Source organism: Neofelis nebulosa, chromosome 2 (genome assembly GCF_028018385.1).
Source record: "Neofelis nebulosa isolate mNeoNeb1 chromosome 2, mNeoNeb1.pri, whole genome shotgun sequence".
NCBI lineage: Eukaryota > Metazoa > Chordata > Mammalia > Carnivora > Felidae > Neofelis > Neofelis nebulosa.
The window spans coordinates 193,472,620-193,489,352 of NC_080783.1; the positions used below are offsets into that span (position 1 = coordinate 193,472,620).

The 16,733-nt window shown below is 51.5% G+C and overlaps 1 long non-coding RNA gene across 1 annotated transcript; it reads left to right on the forward strand.

Annotated features, from left to right (window-relative positions):
- Window positions 1-1,194: 1,194 nt before the first annotated feature.
- On the forward strand, window positions 1,195-5,657 carry LOC131493563 (uncharacterized). The gene is made up of 4 exons (XR_009252747.1): window positions 1,195-1,526; window positions 2,271-2,449; window positions 4,402-4,457; window positions 5,180-5,657. It is a non-coding gene; the product is annotated as an uncharacterized LOC131493563 (long non-coding RNA).
- The last annotated feature ends 11,076 nt before the right edge of the window (window positions 5,658-16,733 follow it).

Consider the following 16,733-nt stretch of genomic DNA (forward strand, 5'->3'; position numbering starts at 1 on the left):
CCCAGTACCCCCCCTCACCCCGCCCCTCCTCCGAGCACAGCTCTGCACAGAGTTGGCACCAAGGCCCAGAAATACTCTGGAGGGATAAGCAAGGCAGAAGAACCCTCAGGAGCGTCCCGCCCCGTTTTCTGGAGGAATCCTTAAGAACCAGCACTAGGGAGGAAGTCAGAGGCAGGAAAGGGTGCCCCATGTGATCAGATTTCAGGGCTGAGGACGGGAGGAGAGCACACTGGGATGGGAGGCTGATGAGCTGATGATAATAATTATGACAATTATGCAAAATACACAAATAATAATTACAGAAAATCATGATTATTATTTGTGGGTGTGAGATGTCTCCAGCTTTTTGGAACTGCACAGAAACATCAGATGCCCCTTTTTTCGTGGGTGTGTGAGTGTCACAGCCAGGCTCCGGGCTGTGTGGCAGGAGCTGGGGTTTACACCCCTCTCCAGACAGCTGTCTTCTGCCCCAGGATCTTGGTGAGATCCAGCCTTCCTCACTTAGTGCCAGGCCCTCACCCCTTCTGGTTCCCATCTCAGAACCTTAGCAAGAACACAGTCATGGGTTGGGGGTGAACCAGGAGAGGGCAATGGCTAACCTAGGGGTGGAATTCAAAGGCTCCGGGGCCGTGTCTCTCCTATGAACTGATTTCCTGGTTCATGGCAGATTGGATACCAGACTCAAATGGGTTCAATCGGATTCTCTATTCTGGAAATTTAGCCCTGGGACTGGGAGAAGGCGGAGTTGGGATCTCCAACCGGGAAGCTGGGAGTGGGCCTATCCAGGGACCAAGCGGACTGCAGAGAAAGGACTGGTTCCCCGTGCCCTTCTGCACCCCACTTCTTGTCCTCGCCCAGGAAATTCCCTGCATCTTTGTATTTTATTTATTTTTTTCATTTAAATTTTAGTTCACAGACAGGGCAATGTTGGTTTCAGTGCATCCCTGGAATAGAAGCCAGCCCCAACCCTGCCGGCTTGAGGGGCTTTCTGTTACTTGTAGCCAAGAACCTAAGCAGGGCTGTACTGCGAAGAGCTGTGAATGTTTTGGTTTTCTGGATCAGCGGTCCACTCAAGCTAGCTCACACAAGGCCCTACTGGCATCATAAGGGCCCTCTTATGGAGATCCAATAAGAGGCGCTGTCCCAGGGCTGGGAAGCCAAGGCTGATTGGATTTAAGATGGCACCAGGACCGCTGCAGTTGGAAGAAGTCCATTAACTGTTAACATGACCCGGGGTCCAGCTGCTTCTGCATTTTCTGTCCTCTTTTTCCTTCTAGTACAAACTCCTGAGAGAAGAAAGCTGATTGGCTCAGCTGATGCCCATGGTCTCCGGGCAGAACTTTTTGTGTCAGGCCATGTGATAGGCTATCATGTAGCCTACTGCCGGGCTGCTTTTGTGTCCGGTGCTTATCTGCGGTCCAATCAGATGTCAGCTCTGAAGCTTTGGGCAGGGAGGATTCTAAGGGAAGTTGGGTGCACGGTGGCGAAGTTGTCTTGTGCGAGTGCGAGGCTTGGTACTTAATTCGGTAGGCGGTGGCGAGCCCTGGGAGATGCTTGAGGATGCGATTGGGTCAAAGCTGGGATTTGGGACGATAAATCTGGCCGCAGGCAAGAGGATGATTGGAGGCCGAGAGGGGAGGCAGGGAGACCAGGCAATTGCTCCTGCCTTAGCCCAGAGAGGGCTGGTGGTGAGCTGGCCTGGACTAGGGTAGGCGGCTGAGGCGGCTAGGGTGCCAGGTTTGTTTTTAAAAATTTTTTTGCTGTTTATTTTATTTTTTTGAGAGGGGGAGGGGCATGCACACACGTGCACGCGCACACATACAGAATTCAAAGCAGGCTCCGCTGTCAGCACAGAGCCTGACACGGGGCTCAAACCCACGAACTGTGAGGTCATGGCCTGAGCCGAAGTCGGATGCTTAACCGACTGAGCGACCCAGGTGCCCCATGGGGTGCCGAGTTTAAGAAGGCGCTCACTCCGGGGGTCAGCACTTACAGGGACCTGTGCGTGTCTCCTTCAATTTGCCTCACTCACCTCATCTGAGTCCTGGCTGGGGGTGGGGCGGGGGGGGGAGGGGAAGGAGAAGGCAGCCGAATTTATGACTCTGTAAGTGATGGGTTGCAGGTGGTGGGGGAGTGGGTGGATGCGGAGGCTTCTGGCATGATGGCCCAGAGCAGGGAGAGGCCAGGCCTGGGGTTGGGGAAGCAGGAGGAGAGGAGGGAGGGGCAGGTTTATGGAGGGGGCTGGTAAGCTCACTCTGGGGTATGCCTAGTTTCAGGGGCCTGCAGGACACTGAGGGGGAGATTTCTAGGAGACAGACGTGGGTCTGAAGCATGGAGGGGAGTCAGAGGGGGAGAGATGACCTTGATACATTCAAGCACAGAGTTGGTCATGGGGTACCACGAGCACCGGCACAGTGCCTCCCACGGAGCACGGACTCAGAAATGTTCGGTAAGCAATGCTTGAAGCCTAGGGGCGGACCCGGTCCCCCCAGGGGGTGTTGCAGGGAGGCATGGGTCTCTAGTGGTGAAATTTCAGACATCTCCCAGTATTCTCTGGGCCACGGATGGGGGGAGATTCTTTTGGGGCCCTTTAGATGACCCTGTGCCCATATTCTTGTGTCTGCCTTGTCCTCAAGGATGCCTGGTTGAAGGGTCGAGGCCAAGGATCACGGGACCTCCTCCTCCTCTTCCTCTGACTGTCAAGGTCCCTGCTCTCCTAAGAAGTGGCTTCTGGGTAACCACTCAGAGATCATGCCTGGTTATTAGTGGAACCGAGAGCGTAAATCTCCATACCCGAATGGAGTCTGAAAGATGACCTCACGGTCACGGATTCACTTGAGCTATTTCCTCATGAAGGAGAATGGGCAGGGTTCATTCAGGTCCCCCTTTTACAGGTGAAGCCGCTGAGGGTTGGGGAGGTAAAGTGACTAGCCGAGAGCCACCCAGCTGAGCAGGGAAGGCTGGGTTGGAATTCAGATCTACCTAAAAAAATGCAGTTGGGGCACCTGGGTGGCTCAGTCTGTCAAGCATTGGACTCCAGCTCAGGTCATGATCTCACGGGTCGTAGGATCGAGCCCTGCGTCGGGCTCTGCTCTGGCAGTGCGGAGCCTGCTTGGGATCCTCTCTCTTCCCCCACCTCTCCCTGCCCCTCCCTGGATCTCTCTCTTAAAATAAACTTTTAGGAAAAAAAAATACAATCTCCTGAACCCAGAGGTCATCATGTACTCTAGGCTTTCCTTAGATATATGATAATAAGGTGACATCAGAGTTATATAAATGGCTGATATTTATTAAGAACTTACGTGCTGGGTACTGTATTTTCTATTTAAACCTCACAACAACTTTATGAGGTAGGTACTATCATTTGTCTATTGGCAAGAGTGAGAAAGACCGTGAACATCCAGTGCTGGCCGTTGTGTGGGAAGAGGGCTCTGGTGTACATCACCCCGAGCGAGAATTGCTACAAATGTTAAGGAACAAAATCAGCAGTAGCAATTAAAATTTAAAATACATTCACCCTCTGATTCACAAGTCTCTCTTTTGGGAATCTGCCCTGTGGGAGTAACAGCCTCAGAACATAGAGATACATGTACAAAGACATAAATTCCAGCACGGTTTGTAGTGATGGATTGAAACCATTGAATACCCATCGAGAGGGAAATGGTTAACTGAAGCCTGGCTCAGCTCCTCGGTGGCCACAGTGGGCAGGGAGGAGCGGAGCTCTGTCTACACATGCTGACCTAGAGGGTTGTCTGAGTTGTCCTGAGTGAACAAAACAAGTGTGGAGTCGTGTGAATCCTATTTAAAAAAAAATTTTTTTTGATGTTTATTTTTGAGAGACAGAGAGAGATAGAGCATGAGCAGGGGAGGAGAGAGAAAGAGGGAGACACAGAATCTGAAACAGGATCCAGGCTCTGAGCTGTCAGCACAGAGCCTGACGCGGGGCTCAAACTCACGAACCATGAAATCATGACTTGAACTGAAGTTGGATGCTTAACCGACTGAGCCACCCAGGCGCCCCAAATGCTATTTTTTTAAATTAAACACATAAGTGGACTGGGTACTAAGGAGGACACTTGTTGGGATGAGTGCTGGGTGTTAAATGTCAGTGGTGAGTCACTGAATTCTACTCCTGAAACCAATACTACATTATATGTAAACTAACTAGAATTTAAATAAAAACTTGAAGCAAAACAAAACAAAGGAAAAAAAACCCCACAAAACACATAAGTAGAAAGGAATAAGAAGGAAAACATAAAAGGTCACACATGTGATTTGCGTGTTTGTATAGGCCTGGAAAATTCTATGAAAGAATATGCACCCTCTGTTGTGACCTCAGGGAAGGAGATTGAAGGCAGGGTGGGGGAGAAATGAACTTTTATACCCTTCTGTGTTACACAGTTGTTGCCTGTGAGAATCCTGTCACTGGTGGCTTCATAGAGGTGGTGGCGTTTGAGGTGAGTATTTTATTTTTTTAAAGTTTATCTATTTTGAGAGACTGAGACAGAGGGAGTGCGGGGTAGGGACAGAGAGAGAGGGAGAGAGAGAATCCCAAGCAGGCTCTGATAATAGCACAGAGCCTGACAGAAGGCTTGAACCCGTGAACCGCCTTGAACCCGTGAACCGCGAAATCGTGACCTGAGCCAAAATCAAGAGTCAGAAGCTTAACCGAATGAGCCACCCAGGCGCCCCTTGAGGTGAGTCTTAAAGGGTGAATGCAGTTTGCCAGACAGTGGGGTTGGGAGGGGATAGCATGTTTGGGCGGAGGCGCAGATGCGGAAGAGGGTGGGGAAAGCGCAGTGGTCTCCTGTGACTGCACCCCTCCTGCTGCGCACCCCGAGTCTCTCTGAAGAGGGGTGCTCTGAATGGTATACGGGCAGCACCTGGGGCACCGTGGGCCTTACCTCCTGCTCCCGTGCAGTGGACCGTCTGATTCTTGCCATATGTTGGGACATGGGTTCAGAATCGCGTGTGGCACATGGTTAGTTACAAAGGACGAAGCAGGGGTGAGGTTGAGGGTGGCAGGGTACGTGGGTGGGGGCGCTCCTTGTGTATTCCTTCTCCTCTCCTTTAACTCTCTTTGTTTTCTCCCCTAACCCGCTCTCCCTTCTCCCTCCCGCCTCCCATTCCCTTTGCCCCCTCTTGCTCTCTCTTAAATTCCCTGTGCCTCCCCCCACAGGCACCTGCAGGGAGAGGGCCACAGCTGAGTGAGTGTCTTACAGTTGGCTGGACGTGCCACGATCCTCCTCAGTCCCTCTGGTATGTCCCTGATCCGGGCGATTCAGGCAAGGCCACAGCCTGTGATGGCAGACCAACTTGGATTCCAAGTCCAGCTTTTCCACTTACTGGCTGTGTGACCTCAGGCAAGTGGCTTAGTGTCTCTGAGCTGCGGCTTCTTCATCTGTATGGCGTGCATACTGATCCTTCTCTCACAGGGCTGTCGTGAAGATTCAGCGAGGCAGTGTTTACAGCTAGAATTTTCTTCCCACCTCGTTCTGGAGGGGTTTCTGGCACAGGCTATGAACCTCTGCTGTCTCTTTTGTTTTGAGGGGCTTCCTTCTCGCCTACGCCTGGAACTTGAATTGCGGATCCTCTGCCGCTCGTGTCCGGTTCTCTGCGTGTTACGGGGCCCCGCTTGCCCTCTCTCTCTCCCAAACCCGAAGACGCAAGTGAAGGGAAGCGAGTCCAGACCGCAGAGTCCACCTGGGAGAGGAGGGCCGTGGGGTCGGTGTGGCCGTGGCCGGCTCCCTGGGATGGTTGGAAGAGGAGGCTGCAGGTGGCTTGGGGGGCAGACTGCAGAGGCTGTGAAGCTCCCCCTGCCCCCTGCCCGGCACCCGCCGGAGTCCCTCCCTGGCTCCGCGTGTCTGTGTGGGAGACTCTGGGAGGGGCCCGTTAGCCGTGATGGAAAGAGCGCTAGTTATTAATGCTGTTTGCAGTTGTGAGCTCCACTAGGACCATAATCGTGTGCGTCGTAATAATGTGTGTAATGAGAGCTCTAGCAATGAATTAATAGGTCAGTGGTGATTTGAGTGACCATGGTTAAGTGAGCGACAGCGCGATTCTGTGTTAGCAGACCCGGACTCGGCCTGGCATTGAGTCGGCTGTGTGGTCAGGAGAGGGTCCCGGCCCAAAAGGCGGCCCCGGACTGGGGAGCCCTGGACGTGTGTCTCCGCTCAGTATCTTCAGGGCCGTGTGGTTTGGTGCCGTCACGTGGCCTCTCCGAGCCTCAGCTTTCTCGTCTATAAACTGGAGATGATAATTATCCAGTCCTCCAGAGCTGTGAGGATGAAGCGAGATAATGCACCTGAGGGAGGCGACACCTGTCCCTGGCTTCCTCTCCCCAGCTGTGTGGGGCACGCTTCTGCTTCCAGCCATGCCACGCACACCCCTGCTGGACGCCCTTCGCCCTGGCCGTTCCCTCGGCTGTGGCTCGCTCCCTTCCCAGGTATTCGAATGGCTGGCTCGCCTCTCTTTCTGGCAGGTCTCTGCTCAAATGTCGCCTCCTCAGCGAGGCCTTTGCTGATGCCCTCACCTGAAACAGTACCCTCCCCGCCCTGTGTCTGCTTTTATTCGCAGCTCCTGACATTTTATATATGTAGCGGTTTATTCCGTTATCATCTGTCTCTTCCTCTAGACTCGCAGTGTCACAAGCACGGGGACCGTTTTTGTTCAGTGTGGACTCGCCAGTGGCCCGAATAACACCAGCTTATAGGAGGCACGCGGGAAGTGTTGAATGCATAAATGAAGGAATAGTGGCTGTGACGGGTACGAGGTACGGTGCGCTCGGTAAATGGCAAGCGGGTTCAAACTGAGCAAATGAACAGGCACCGACGTAGCAGAGAAACTTTGTGGCGGAGCTTCCCTCTCCAAGGGCTGCCTTGTCATAGGAAATGTCCGAGCATCCGGTTTTCTGCCTGAGTCCCCTCCCGTGCCACCTCCCCTGTCCCCGAGAGGGAGAACCACAAAGCGGGTAGTGATCTTGGACAAGGCTTCCAACCACACTGCTGAGAGCGATACGCCAGACCCGGAGTGTTGGACATCAGTGAGGACAAGGATTGAGGTTTCTGTGTTAAGCAGTCATGAGCAGGGGTCTTAGGGATCCTTGGGGCGGACTCCTGGATTCCATCTAGAATGTCTCTAAAAGCGTCGTGTGCTCATGAGTGTGTTGTGCAGTGTGTGCTTCTGTGTGACTGTGACAAATCATTGTGAGTATGCCGGGGTTGTGTGTGTGTGTGTGTGTGTGTGTGTGTGTGTGTGTGTGAATCTGGATCCCATGTGGGCTTACTTTTATGTGTTGAGTGTATAATTTTTAAATTTATCATTTATTTTTGTGCAAAAGAGTGTGAGCAGGGGAGGGGCAGAGAGAGAGGGGAGGGGGAGAATCTCAAGCAGGCTCCGCACTGTCAGCACAGTACCCAAGGTGGGGCTCGAACTCACAAAACCATGAGACCATGACCTGAGCCGAAACCAAGATTCGGACGCTTAACCAACTGAGCCACCCGGGCTCCCCGTTGGGTGTATAATCACCGCGTGTGTGCTGCACACGCATGTGCTGGTTGCAGACGTGTGTGGTGGGGATGCCAGAGGGTGACATGTGTGAGTGTGTGTGTGTGAGTTTGCCATGTTCCTTTGCTTGAGGGGTGTGTGTGAGCGAGGGGCTTTAAATGTGTTTTGTGTGTATATTCTAGTCCCCAGGACGTGCACGCATGGGTCGTGGGCGGCCGGTCATTGCATGAGGGTGTGGTGATGAACTAATCAAGGGTGTCTGTGGCCTGGTGCAGTTTGTCTGTACAGAGTCCCCCTTGAGACTTTTGCTGCCGAAGATACCAGTTGTGTCATTTTGCTTGTGTTTGCGTGACAAGATATCCCGACACGGAGCCATGGAGAGAGACGTGGGTCTCTTGGGAAGATTTCTGCTGATTGCCGCTGTTTCGGTAGAAACACAATTATTTCATAAGGCCGGCTGACAGTGTTGGAAATAGCCGAGTGCAGAGCTGGAGCGACAGGGACCACATCCTATTTGATACTAATTGGTTTGATGATGATAATTGTTGCATTGCAGACGGTGTGACTATCTCCTAATTTAATATAATCAATAAGGTAACAACGGCTCAATGCAAATGAGATGCTGGGAATCGTGGGGCCATTTGTAAGTCGTGTTCTTAATGCATTTTCCTAATTAGCTGTAGCAGGGCTCTCCTACCCCAGAGTGTGGGAGAAGTGATCGTTGTGATGCCATACTTCCTCCAGACCTTTGCTTTCAGAGAGGCTCAGGAGCGGCTTATCCTGAGGCTCCCAGGAACCGCAAACACTTTCTGGGCATCAGCTGACATGGAGACGGTGTGTGTGTGTGGGGGGGTGACGGTTCAACAGGACACCTGTCCTCCGATTCACGACACCCCCAGCTGGAGCCTCTGCAGTTTCACTGTCTCTTCGGTCTGATGGGGAGCTGATGGGGAGGTGCTCCAGGGCAGGGACTGGGCTCCTCCTATCAGACTGTCTCTCCATCATGCAGAGACCCGACTCTCTCTCCCTGAGTCTAGGCTCCCAATGCTGTTGCTGGGGTTTTATGCATTCCCCCAGGGCCTTGCCAAGGTATGGGGGCGGGGAGGGGGCTCTCTTGCACCAACTTAGCATCCCCCTCCAGAGCAGAGCTCCGATTCTGCTCTCAGCCTGGTGCCTGCTCAGGCTCCTGGTTCAGACCCTGGCTGTGTGTACACGTGCGTGTGTGTCTGTCGTGGTGTGCCACGGACGGTGAGGCAGGAATGCAGCCTGCCACAGGGCGTGGCTTACTCTAGTGCTTTGGAAGAGACTCTGGATCCAGACCGCTGGGTTCAGTCCTGAGCACCACCACTCTACAGCCGTGTGACCTTGGACAAGTCACTTGAGCTCTGTGCTTCGGCTTCCTCATTCTATAAGTGAAGGAAGTAATGGTCCCTACTCGTAAGTCTCTAGTGAGATTTAAGTGGCTCGATATTTTAAGTCATTTTAATGTGTGTTAGAATAAAATAAATGTTTCGCGGTCTCATTCGCCACATTCCGGTGTTCACTAGCCACATGTGGCTCGTGGCTAGAGTATTGGACGGAGCAGACGTCAAGTGTCATTTCCGTACCGTTTCCATCAGCACAAAAAGCTCTGCAGGCCAGTGCTGCTGCAGACCTCTGACCCAAGGAGCTGAGCAGCTCCCGGGAACCCACCCGTACCCACACCTTGGTATGGGCGCACGCGGGTGTCTCCCCATTCTAGTTCAGTGCGTTGTGCAAACGTCTCTCCTGCCGGCCAAAAGAATCCAGCTCTGTGCCACCTCTTGTCACGGCCCCTGCACCTGACACCCAGGCCCAGGAGCCCCGGTGGTGGCAGCACCAGATGGCCTGGGAGTTACTAATGAGAGGCTGTGTATGTGTGCATGTGTGTCCACACACGCGTGCCTTGGGGTCAGGTGCTGTGATCGTCATTTTGGAGCCTTCTTTGGGGAAGTAACAAATGGCAGCCCGACCCAGGAGTCTTCCAGTGGAGGCCCCTTCATAAATCAGTGTGAAAGGCTCCTAGCTCCCTGCTGAGTTGACCCATGGCCCCACAACCAAGTGACCCAAGGGCTGTGGGGTTGCTACGGCTTCACCTCCCCCCATCCGTGTCCCTGCTCTCTGGACCTCGTGGATGGTGTGGAGCAGCCCCCGTCTTGGCTTGTGTAACCAGTGGTCTGATCTGAAAGGACGCCTGGCCGGCTCGGTCAGAAGAGTGTGTGACTCTTGATCTTGGGGTTGTGAGTTCGAGCCCCACGTTGGGTGTAGAGTTTACTTAGATAAACAAATATTTTTTTAAAAAATGAAAGGAATCACCTTTTCTCTTTAGGCCTCGATTTTCTCATCTGTAGTTGGAGGAAGAGAGGGAACGTTACCCAGCCTCAAAGCCCCTTAGAAAGGTAATATTTGAAATTTACAATCAGTTTCACCTTCTAGCCCAGAGGAGAGACCACAGGACTGTGGGTCCAGGATAATGGGAACACTGGAATCACCTTGTTACACATGCAGATTTCTGGGCCCCTTAGAGATCTGCTGCTCCAGGGTCTCTGCGATGATGACTTTGCATTTCCCTAGTAATTAATTCCTAAGCACCATAATGTTTGAGAACTTTTGGCCTAAGGGCACACGCTGTGTCTCCAGCGCCCCTGCTTGTGGAGAGGAGGTGGCTGGGGTACTGGGTATAGGGAGGGGGTTGAGTGAAGAGGCTGGTTCCTGGGCCCTAGTCCAAAGCCAAGTTCCAGACAGTTTGGCAAACTGGGAGTGAGATCTGGCTCGGAACAGAAGCTCAGACTAGAGATCTGATATGAGAGGCAGGTGACATCAACAGCCTTCCTTTGAGGTGGTGGTGGTGGTGGTGGGGGGGTGCTTTTCTGGGTTTCTGGAAACAAGATCTGGTCCTGTTGGAAGGGCCGGTAGTAACTAGGCCAGAGGGATGCAGTTCCAGTGGTGGTTAAAATGTACAGGCTTTGGAGCCACACAGAACTGGGTTCAGATCCTGACTTGGCAGCCCCTAGAGCACATGACCTTAGGCAATGAGTTTAACCTCATCTGTAGAAAGGCGACAGTACCGTATGCCTCAAGGGGATTAAGTAAGACAGCGTGTGTGAGAGCCCCTGCACATAGAAATACTTACGCACTCTCCTTTCCCAGCCAGCTTCCAGAATCCTCCTCGACCAGGCTCAGAGTAATGTGGAGGCTGAGCTAGGGTTTGGGTAGGAACGACAGGAACCACCCCTTGCACCGTGTTCTGTCATTTCCCACACTTTCATGGCCATGATCCCATCACGGCCTTGTGGCAACCCTGATGGGAGAATGGAGGTTTGGAGAAATTTGGCAACTTGCTCAAGGTCATGTGCTGGGAACAGGAAAGGGGAGGGGTAGACACGTGTCCTGACTGTGACCCTTCTGTGCTGCGTTTCGCCACCTGATAGCTGCTGGTGACAAAGTGTTTCTGAACTTCCTAAAGGCAGTGTATTTGTGGGGCCAAGCAGAGTGGGGTGGCGCCCCAGGGAGCCTGCTGGGGAATTTCCACTTGGGCCAGGCGCCTGCGTAGCCGGCTGATGTGTGGGAGAATAGGTTTCTGTCGTCAGCAAAGCCTTGCTCTGCCATCAGTTTGGGGCACTCGGGGAGGACTGTGGGGGAGGGGGGGCGTTCTCCTGCCTCTGATCTCGCAGCCTCGTTTTCTGGGTGCTGGGCCAAGTCCCAGTGCCTCTCCCTGTGACGTATTTAGCACTCACAGCTCTGTTTTCAGGAATTGAGTGGAGAGCGAGGCTGCCAGGGTGTGAAAGGACTGGGTGCACGGACCGCAGGTACAGGCAGCAGCTAACGTAAGTGGCTGCACGGTTCTGGGCAGAGGAGTCAGCCCAGGCATGAAGTGGGGGCAGGCCGGCGGTGGGGAGTCACGGGCAGGCACGAAGCAGAGCTGGGCAGGCATCTGGCTCTGGCGTTGGCTGAGGTCAGACAGGACACGGTGTTGGCTGACCGCCTCAGGCAGAGGCCTCCAGAACAGTGGACAGCTCCATAGGCATTCTGGTGTTGGAGCCTCTGCAGACTTTTATCCCCGGACTCACTTCCTTCCCCACAGCTCTCTGCTTGTTAAAGGGGCCTTTGCAAACTGCCTCCTTAGCTTGCTTAGAAGGCCTCCAACGGCAATCTGGCTTGTTTTCAGAGGGATGCCTGTGATTTTGACCTGTCTGCGGGGGGAGGCGGGTTTCTGAAGGGGTTCACGTCCTTCAAGGCTGCACTTTATTGGTGAGCGATCCTTGTCGTCCTCTAGGGTCTGCACATGCTTAGTCTAGCGCCCAAGCCTGGCCAGACACTCCGTGCGCTCCGAGTTAGAAGGACTCTGCCTGTCAGCCAGTCACGATGCCCACCCCCTCAGGAGTCCCCGATGCCCGGTACCCAACACTTCTCTCCACCTCCTCGTTTTCCTCTCCTTTTGCCTGTGACTGCTGGAGTGAATCGGGGCTGAAGATCAGAAGTCGAGAAGCTGTTCCCACTAATGAGCTCTCCAGGGCCGCAGGCAGCCCCTCCCCTTGCCCCGCCCTGCCCCGTTCACTTATTTATGACAGATCGCAGAGGAAGAAGGACCAATCAGCGTTTGGAGGGAAGAAGGGCAGGAGAGCATGACTCAGAGAATTTGCATGTGGGCAAAGCAAGGTGCATTAAACTTTATAATTTCTCTCCGCGTAGTATCCTCTAGTCCAAATCCCTCTCGTCGCAGAGGAGATGTCTGAGGCCCCGAGGCTTGAAGTGGCTTCCCAAATCCCCGTGGCCAGTGAGGACCACACCAAGAGCTGCAATCTGGGTCTTTTGATCCGCAGTCCAGCCCGATTTCCACCCTAGGACTTCTTCGGGTGCATTTATTTTGAAAACCGGAATGAGGTCTCTGTTTCAACTGACAGCTTGGCATTTTTTTGGTCTGTCAACGCGTTGATAAATTTAGAAGAAATGGATTTATTTTGGCACATCTGGGGACTAGCAAAAAGGATCAAGATTGCCACTGTGATGATGATGTCTTCGCTCTGCCCCCTTGAAACAAAATGGCAGTTGACACGAACATTTTCAAGGAGACCTGCTGTCTTTAATTTGTAATGGATTTCAACATAATTTGGCCTGGGGTCGAAGTTACTGGGAACGTGCCTACATTGAATGTGCCCTGTAGATCAGAGTCCTTATTCCCTCTGTAAGATGTGTTGCTTGCTCTGTTGAGAGATGGTGACTGAGGCAGACTGCATTCTGAGCAGTTGTTACCGGTATTGTTATTTACGACGGCGGGTAGGGAGGCATCGGGTGCTTAGTTACGTTTTGGGGGGGACCTGCACCAAGAGAAGCGGATTGTGGGACGGTCCATATAAAGCCTGGTGTCCTGAGGCCCTCAGACCTCCTCTCCCATTCATCCAGCCACTTCCCTTTCACCGTCAAACTCGGGAGGACTGGAGGTGAATGTCCCAGACCTGAAGAATCCACAGAGGGTGCTTGGCAATGATTCGGATCCAGTTTCCTTTTGTACATAATCAGTGCCAAAGGCCAGAGGGTAAACTTCTCTCAAGAGCCTTGTGGGGCTGTCTCTGGGGGTCACTGTGGCAGACTCCGTGCACACGGTGCGGTCCTTGCAGGAGTTGGGGAGGGGGCTGCAGGGGCGTGAGTTCAGTAGCCTGAGTGCTGGAGTGTGGACCACGTTTGCTTTCAAGCCTTTGTTATCCCCTGAATTCCTTTGCCTTATTCCTCAATTCTCCATATCTATTTAGCTTCTTAAAATGTTACTGCCTAGTGCTTATTTTTTTTAATGTTTATTTATTTTTGAGAGGTAGGGGGAGGGGCAGAGAGTGAGGGGTGTGGACAGAAGAGCCAAGGCAGACTCCACGCTGACAGCAGAGACTCCGATGTGGGGCTCAAACTCACAAACCCTGAGGTCGTGGTCTGAATTGAAGTCAGAGGCTTAACCGACTGAGCCATCCAGGTGCCCCCCTACCTAGTGCTTATTATGTGTCAGATACTTTGCTTAATATTAGATGTATTAACTCATTTAATCTTTATAGTGGCTCTATGAGGTAGGACCTGTTGTCATCTGTATTTTACAGATGAGGAAACTGAGGCACAGAGAGGTTAAGTATTTTGCCCAAGGTCATACACTAAGTGAGCAGCAGAGCTGAGACCCAAACTAGGCATTCTTACTTCCAAGTCTGTTCTCTGAGCTCCTATCCTGCATGGCCTCCCAAATGCCAAACTGATTGAGACACTGGATTTCGTTTTTCCTTAAGATTCTTCCACTCAGATGGACCATTTTACCCTGCCCGCCCGCCCATCCATCCATCCATCCATCCATCCATCCATCCATCCATCCACCTTTTCAATCAACAAAATACTTAATTGAATGTATCTGCTATGTGGCCAACATTCTGCCAGGTGACAGTGGGAGCAAAAGTAGACACCGTCCTTGTTCTCCCAGAGCTGGCAGACTTCGGGAACAGATAGATGATACGTTAACACACCAATTCATGGGTATGTGCAAGTGGACATCAGTGCTCTGGAGGAAAGGGACTCAGCTCTATGTGTCACAGGTCATGAGCCAGGACTGCCAACCCAGGTCTCTGCATCCCATTTGCTAGCCCTGACCCAGAGCCTCGACCCCCAGGTGATGCAGTTTCCTAAGCCTAATAGTCGTCGGGAGTTTCCACCAAATTCCCAACATAATGGCCAAAGCATCTTCCTAAAAAAAACCACAATTTCCAGAGGTGGATATCATGTCATGTGTGGCCGATTCTAACTGTGCTCCCAGGACAACGGAGGCAAGATTTTTTTTTTTTTTTTTTTTTTTTGCCTTTGCTGGTCCCCCAAACCTTCTCTGGTTATTTGATTATAGATAGCATTATTTCCTTCATTCTTGAGCAATGGTTGAAGCCTTTTGGGAAGCATGGATCTCTTTGAGAGATTGACAAAAATTAACAACATTTTTTGAGAAAAAAATTCCTCCCTGGATTTCTAAACTCAACCAACTACCCCACACTCAAAAGTAGCCCCAGATTTGCATGCCAGATTTGGAAGATACTTTTTACAGCTAAGTGGATTATACTAGCTGAGTAGACAGATGATACCCCCAGAAGTTCACTTCCTACTGAGATCTGGATGCTTCGTCTTCCGCACCCCAGCAGAATTCACTTGTATCTCATTACTCTCTTTCATCTTGAACAGTGAGTGAAGCCTTTTTTGGCCATGGCTCTTTTGAGAGATTGACAAACACTAAAGACCTCCTTTGAGAAAAATTCACATACTTGGAACGACTTACACAGAATCTCAAGGGGTTTATACTCCTGTAGCTCATCCATGGGTCCCACACGGAGAACTTCTAACCTGCAAGATGCCCTTTCTTAGTTTTGGTGGCTTGTACTGCCTCTTGACATGACCTCTGAAGGCTTAGGCATTCCAGCAGCTGTCAATGTCTGGGGGAGTCCATGGATTTCCCAGGGGGGGGTTCTTTTAATATTTTATTTATTTTTGAGACAGAGCATGAGTGGGGAGGGGCAGAGAGGAGGGGAACAGAGGATCCAAAACGGGCTCTGCACTGACAACAATGAGCTTGATTTGGGGCTTGAACTCACAAACCTCAAGCCTGAGCCAAAGGCTGAGCATCTGAGCCAAAGTCGGACACTCAACTGACTGAGCCACCCAGGCGCGCTTCCCAGGAGGGGTCTCTAAGGGACCAGCCCCAGAGATGGAGACACCTGGTGCCCCCCTAGTTTCCACCAGCTGGAGGTTCAAAGAGTACAGGTGGTCTGCCTCATGGCTTCCAACTATTAACTGTGCACCCCCATGCACACTCACTGCTCTCGGTTAACTGCATTGATGGAGTGAGGCCGCCAAGACTCTTCTCAATAATTCTTCGCAGGGAATCCACGTAGGTAGTGCAGGGAAAACAAGTGTGAGATACATGTACAACTTCTCCCAACCCAGTGTCCATGACAGATGTTGCTAATCAATCAGAGTTTTCGTTCCCATTGGGCCCAGATATGGTCTTATAATCTTTTCAAATAACAATTTAGGTAGATACCACCAATCCATCAGAGTTGGCATGTAGGATGAAATAGATTTGCCATCCTGGATGCAGGGAGATAGGGGCTGGGCACTTTGGTTCTAGGCCCACCTCTTGCCAGTCTAGGGTCTCAGACCCTGCATCCCAGCTGGCTTGGAGTTCCAGGTCCCTGTTGCTCTTAGAGAATGCTCAGACATTGTCATCTGGTTGGCCAACGTACCCTGCAGCTGACCCAGAGTCCCTTTCTGTCTCCCCCTATATTAATTCACTCATTCCTCAGCTAATAGGTCTTCAGCATTAAAAAAAATCAGTAAGGGTGAAAATTTATATGTTTTATTAATGATTGACTATCAACTCATGTCCCACAGTAAAAATCTAGCCTTTGATTGTTTTTTTTTTATTTCAAATAAAAATTTCTAGGTCTGTTTTACATCAACTGCATTTTTTTTTTTTTTTTTTTTACTTTTTGACCCCCTTCACCCACTTCTCCTACTCCTCTACCCCTGCCTCTAGCAACCACCAGTCAGTCCTCTGGATCTATGAACTTGGCTTTTGTCTTGTTTTTCTTTTTAAATGTTTGTTTGTTTGTTTGTTTGTTTATTTATTTATAATAATAAAAAAAACCCATTTATTTAGTTTTGAGAGGCAGAGAGACAGAGCACAAGCAGGGGAGGAGCAGAGAGAGAGGGAGACACAGAATCCAAAGCAGGCTCCAGGCTGTGAGCTGTCAGCACAGAGCCCAACACGGGGCTCGAACCCATGAACCGTGAAATCATGACCTGAGCCAAAGTTGGATGCTCAACTGACTGAGCCACCCAGGTTCCCCTATTTATTTATTTTTGAGAGAGAGAGAGAGAGAGAGAGAGAGAGAGAGAGAGAGAGATCGATCAAGCGGGGGAGGGGCAGAGAGAGAGGGAGACACAGAATCTGAAGCAGGCTCCAGGCTCTGAGCTGTCAGCACAGAACCCAGCCTGGGGCTCAAACTCATGAAGCCTGAGATCACCCAGGTGCCCCTCATGGTGGTTTTGACTTATATGTTGGGCATCTTTTCATGTGTCTGTTGGCCATCCATATGTCTTCTTTGGAAAAATGTCTATTCAGATCTTCTGCCCATTTTAAATCCCATTTTAAATGGGATGATGATGATGATGATGATTGATGTTGAGTTGTTCAGCAT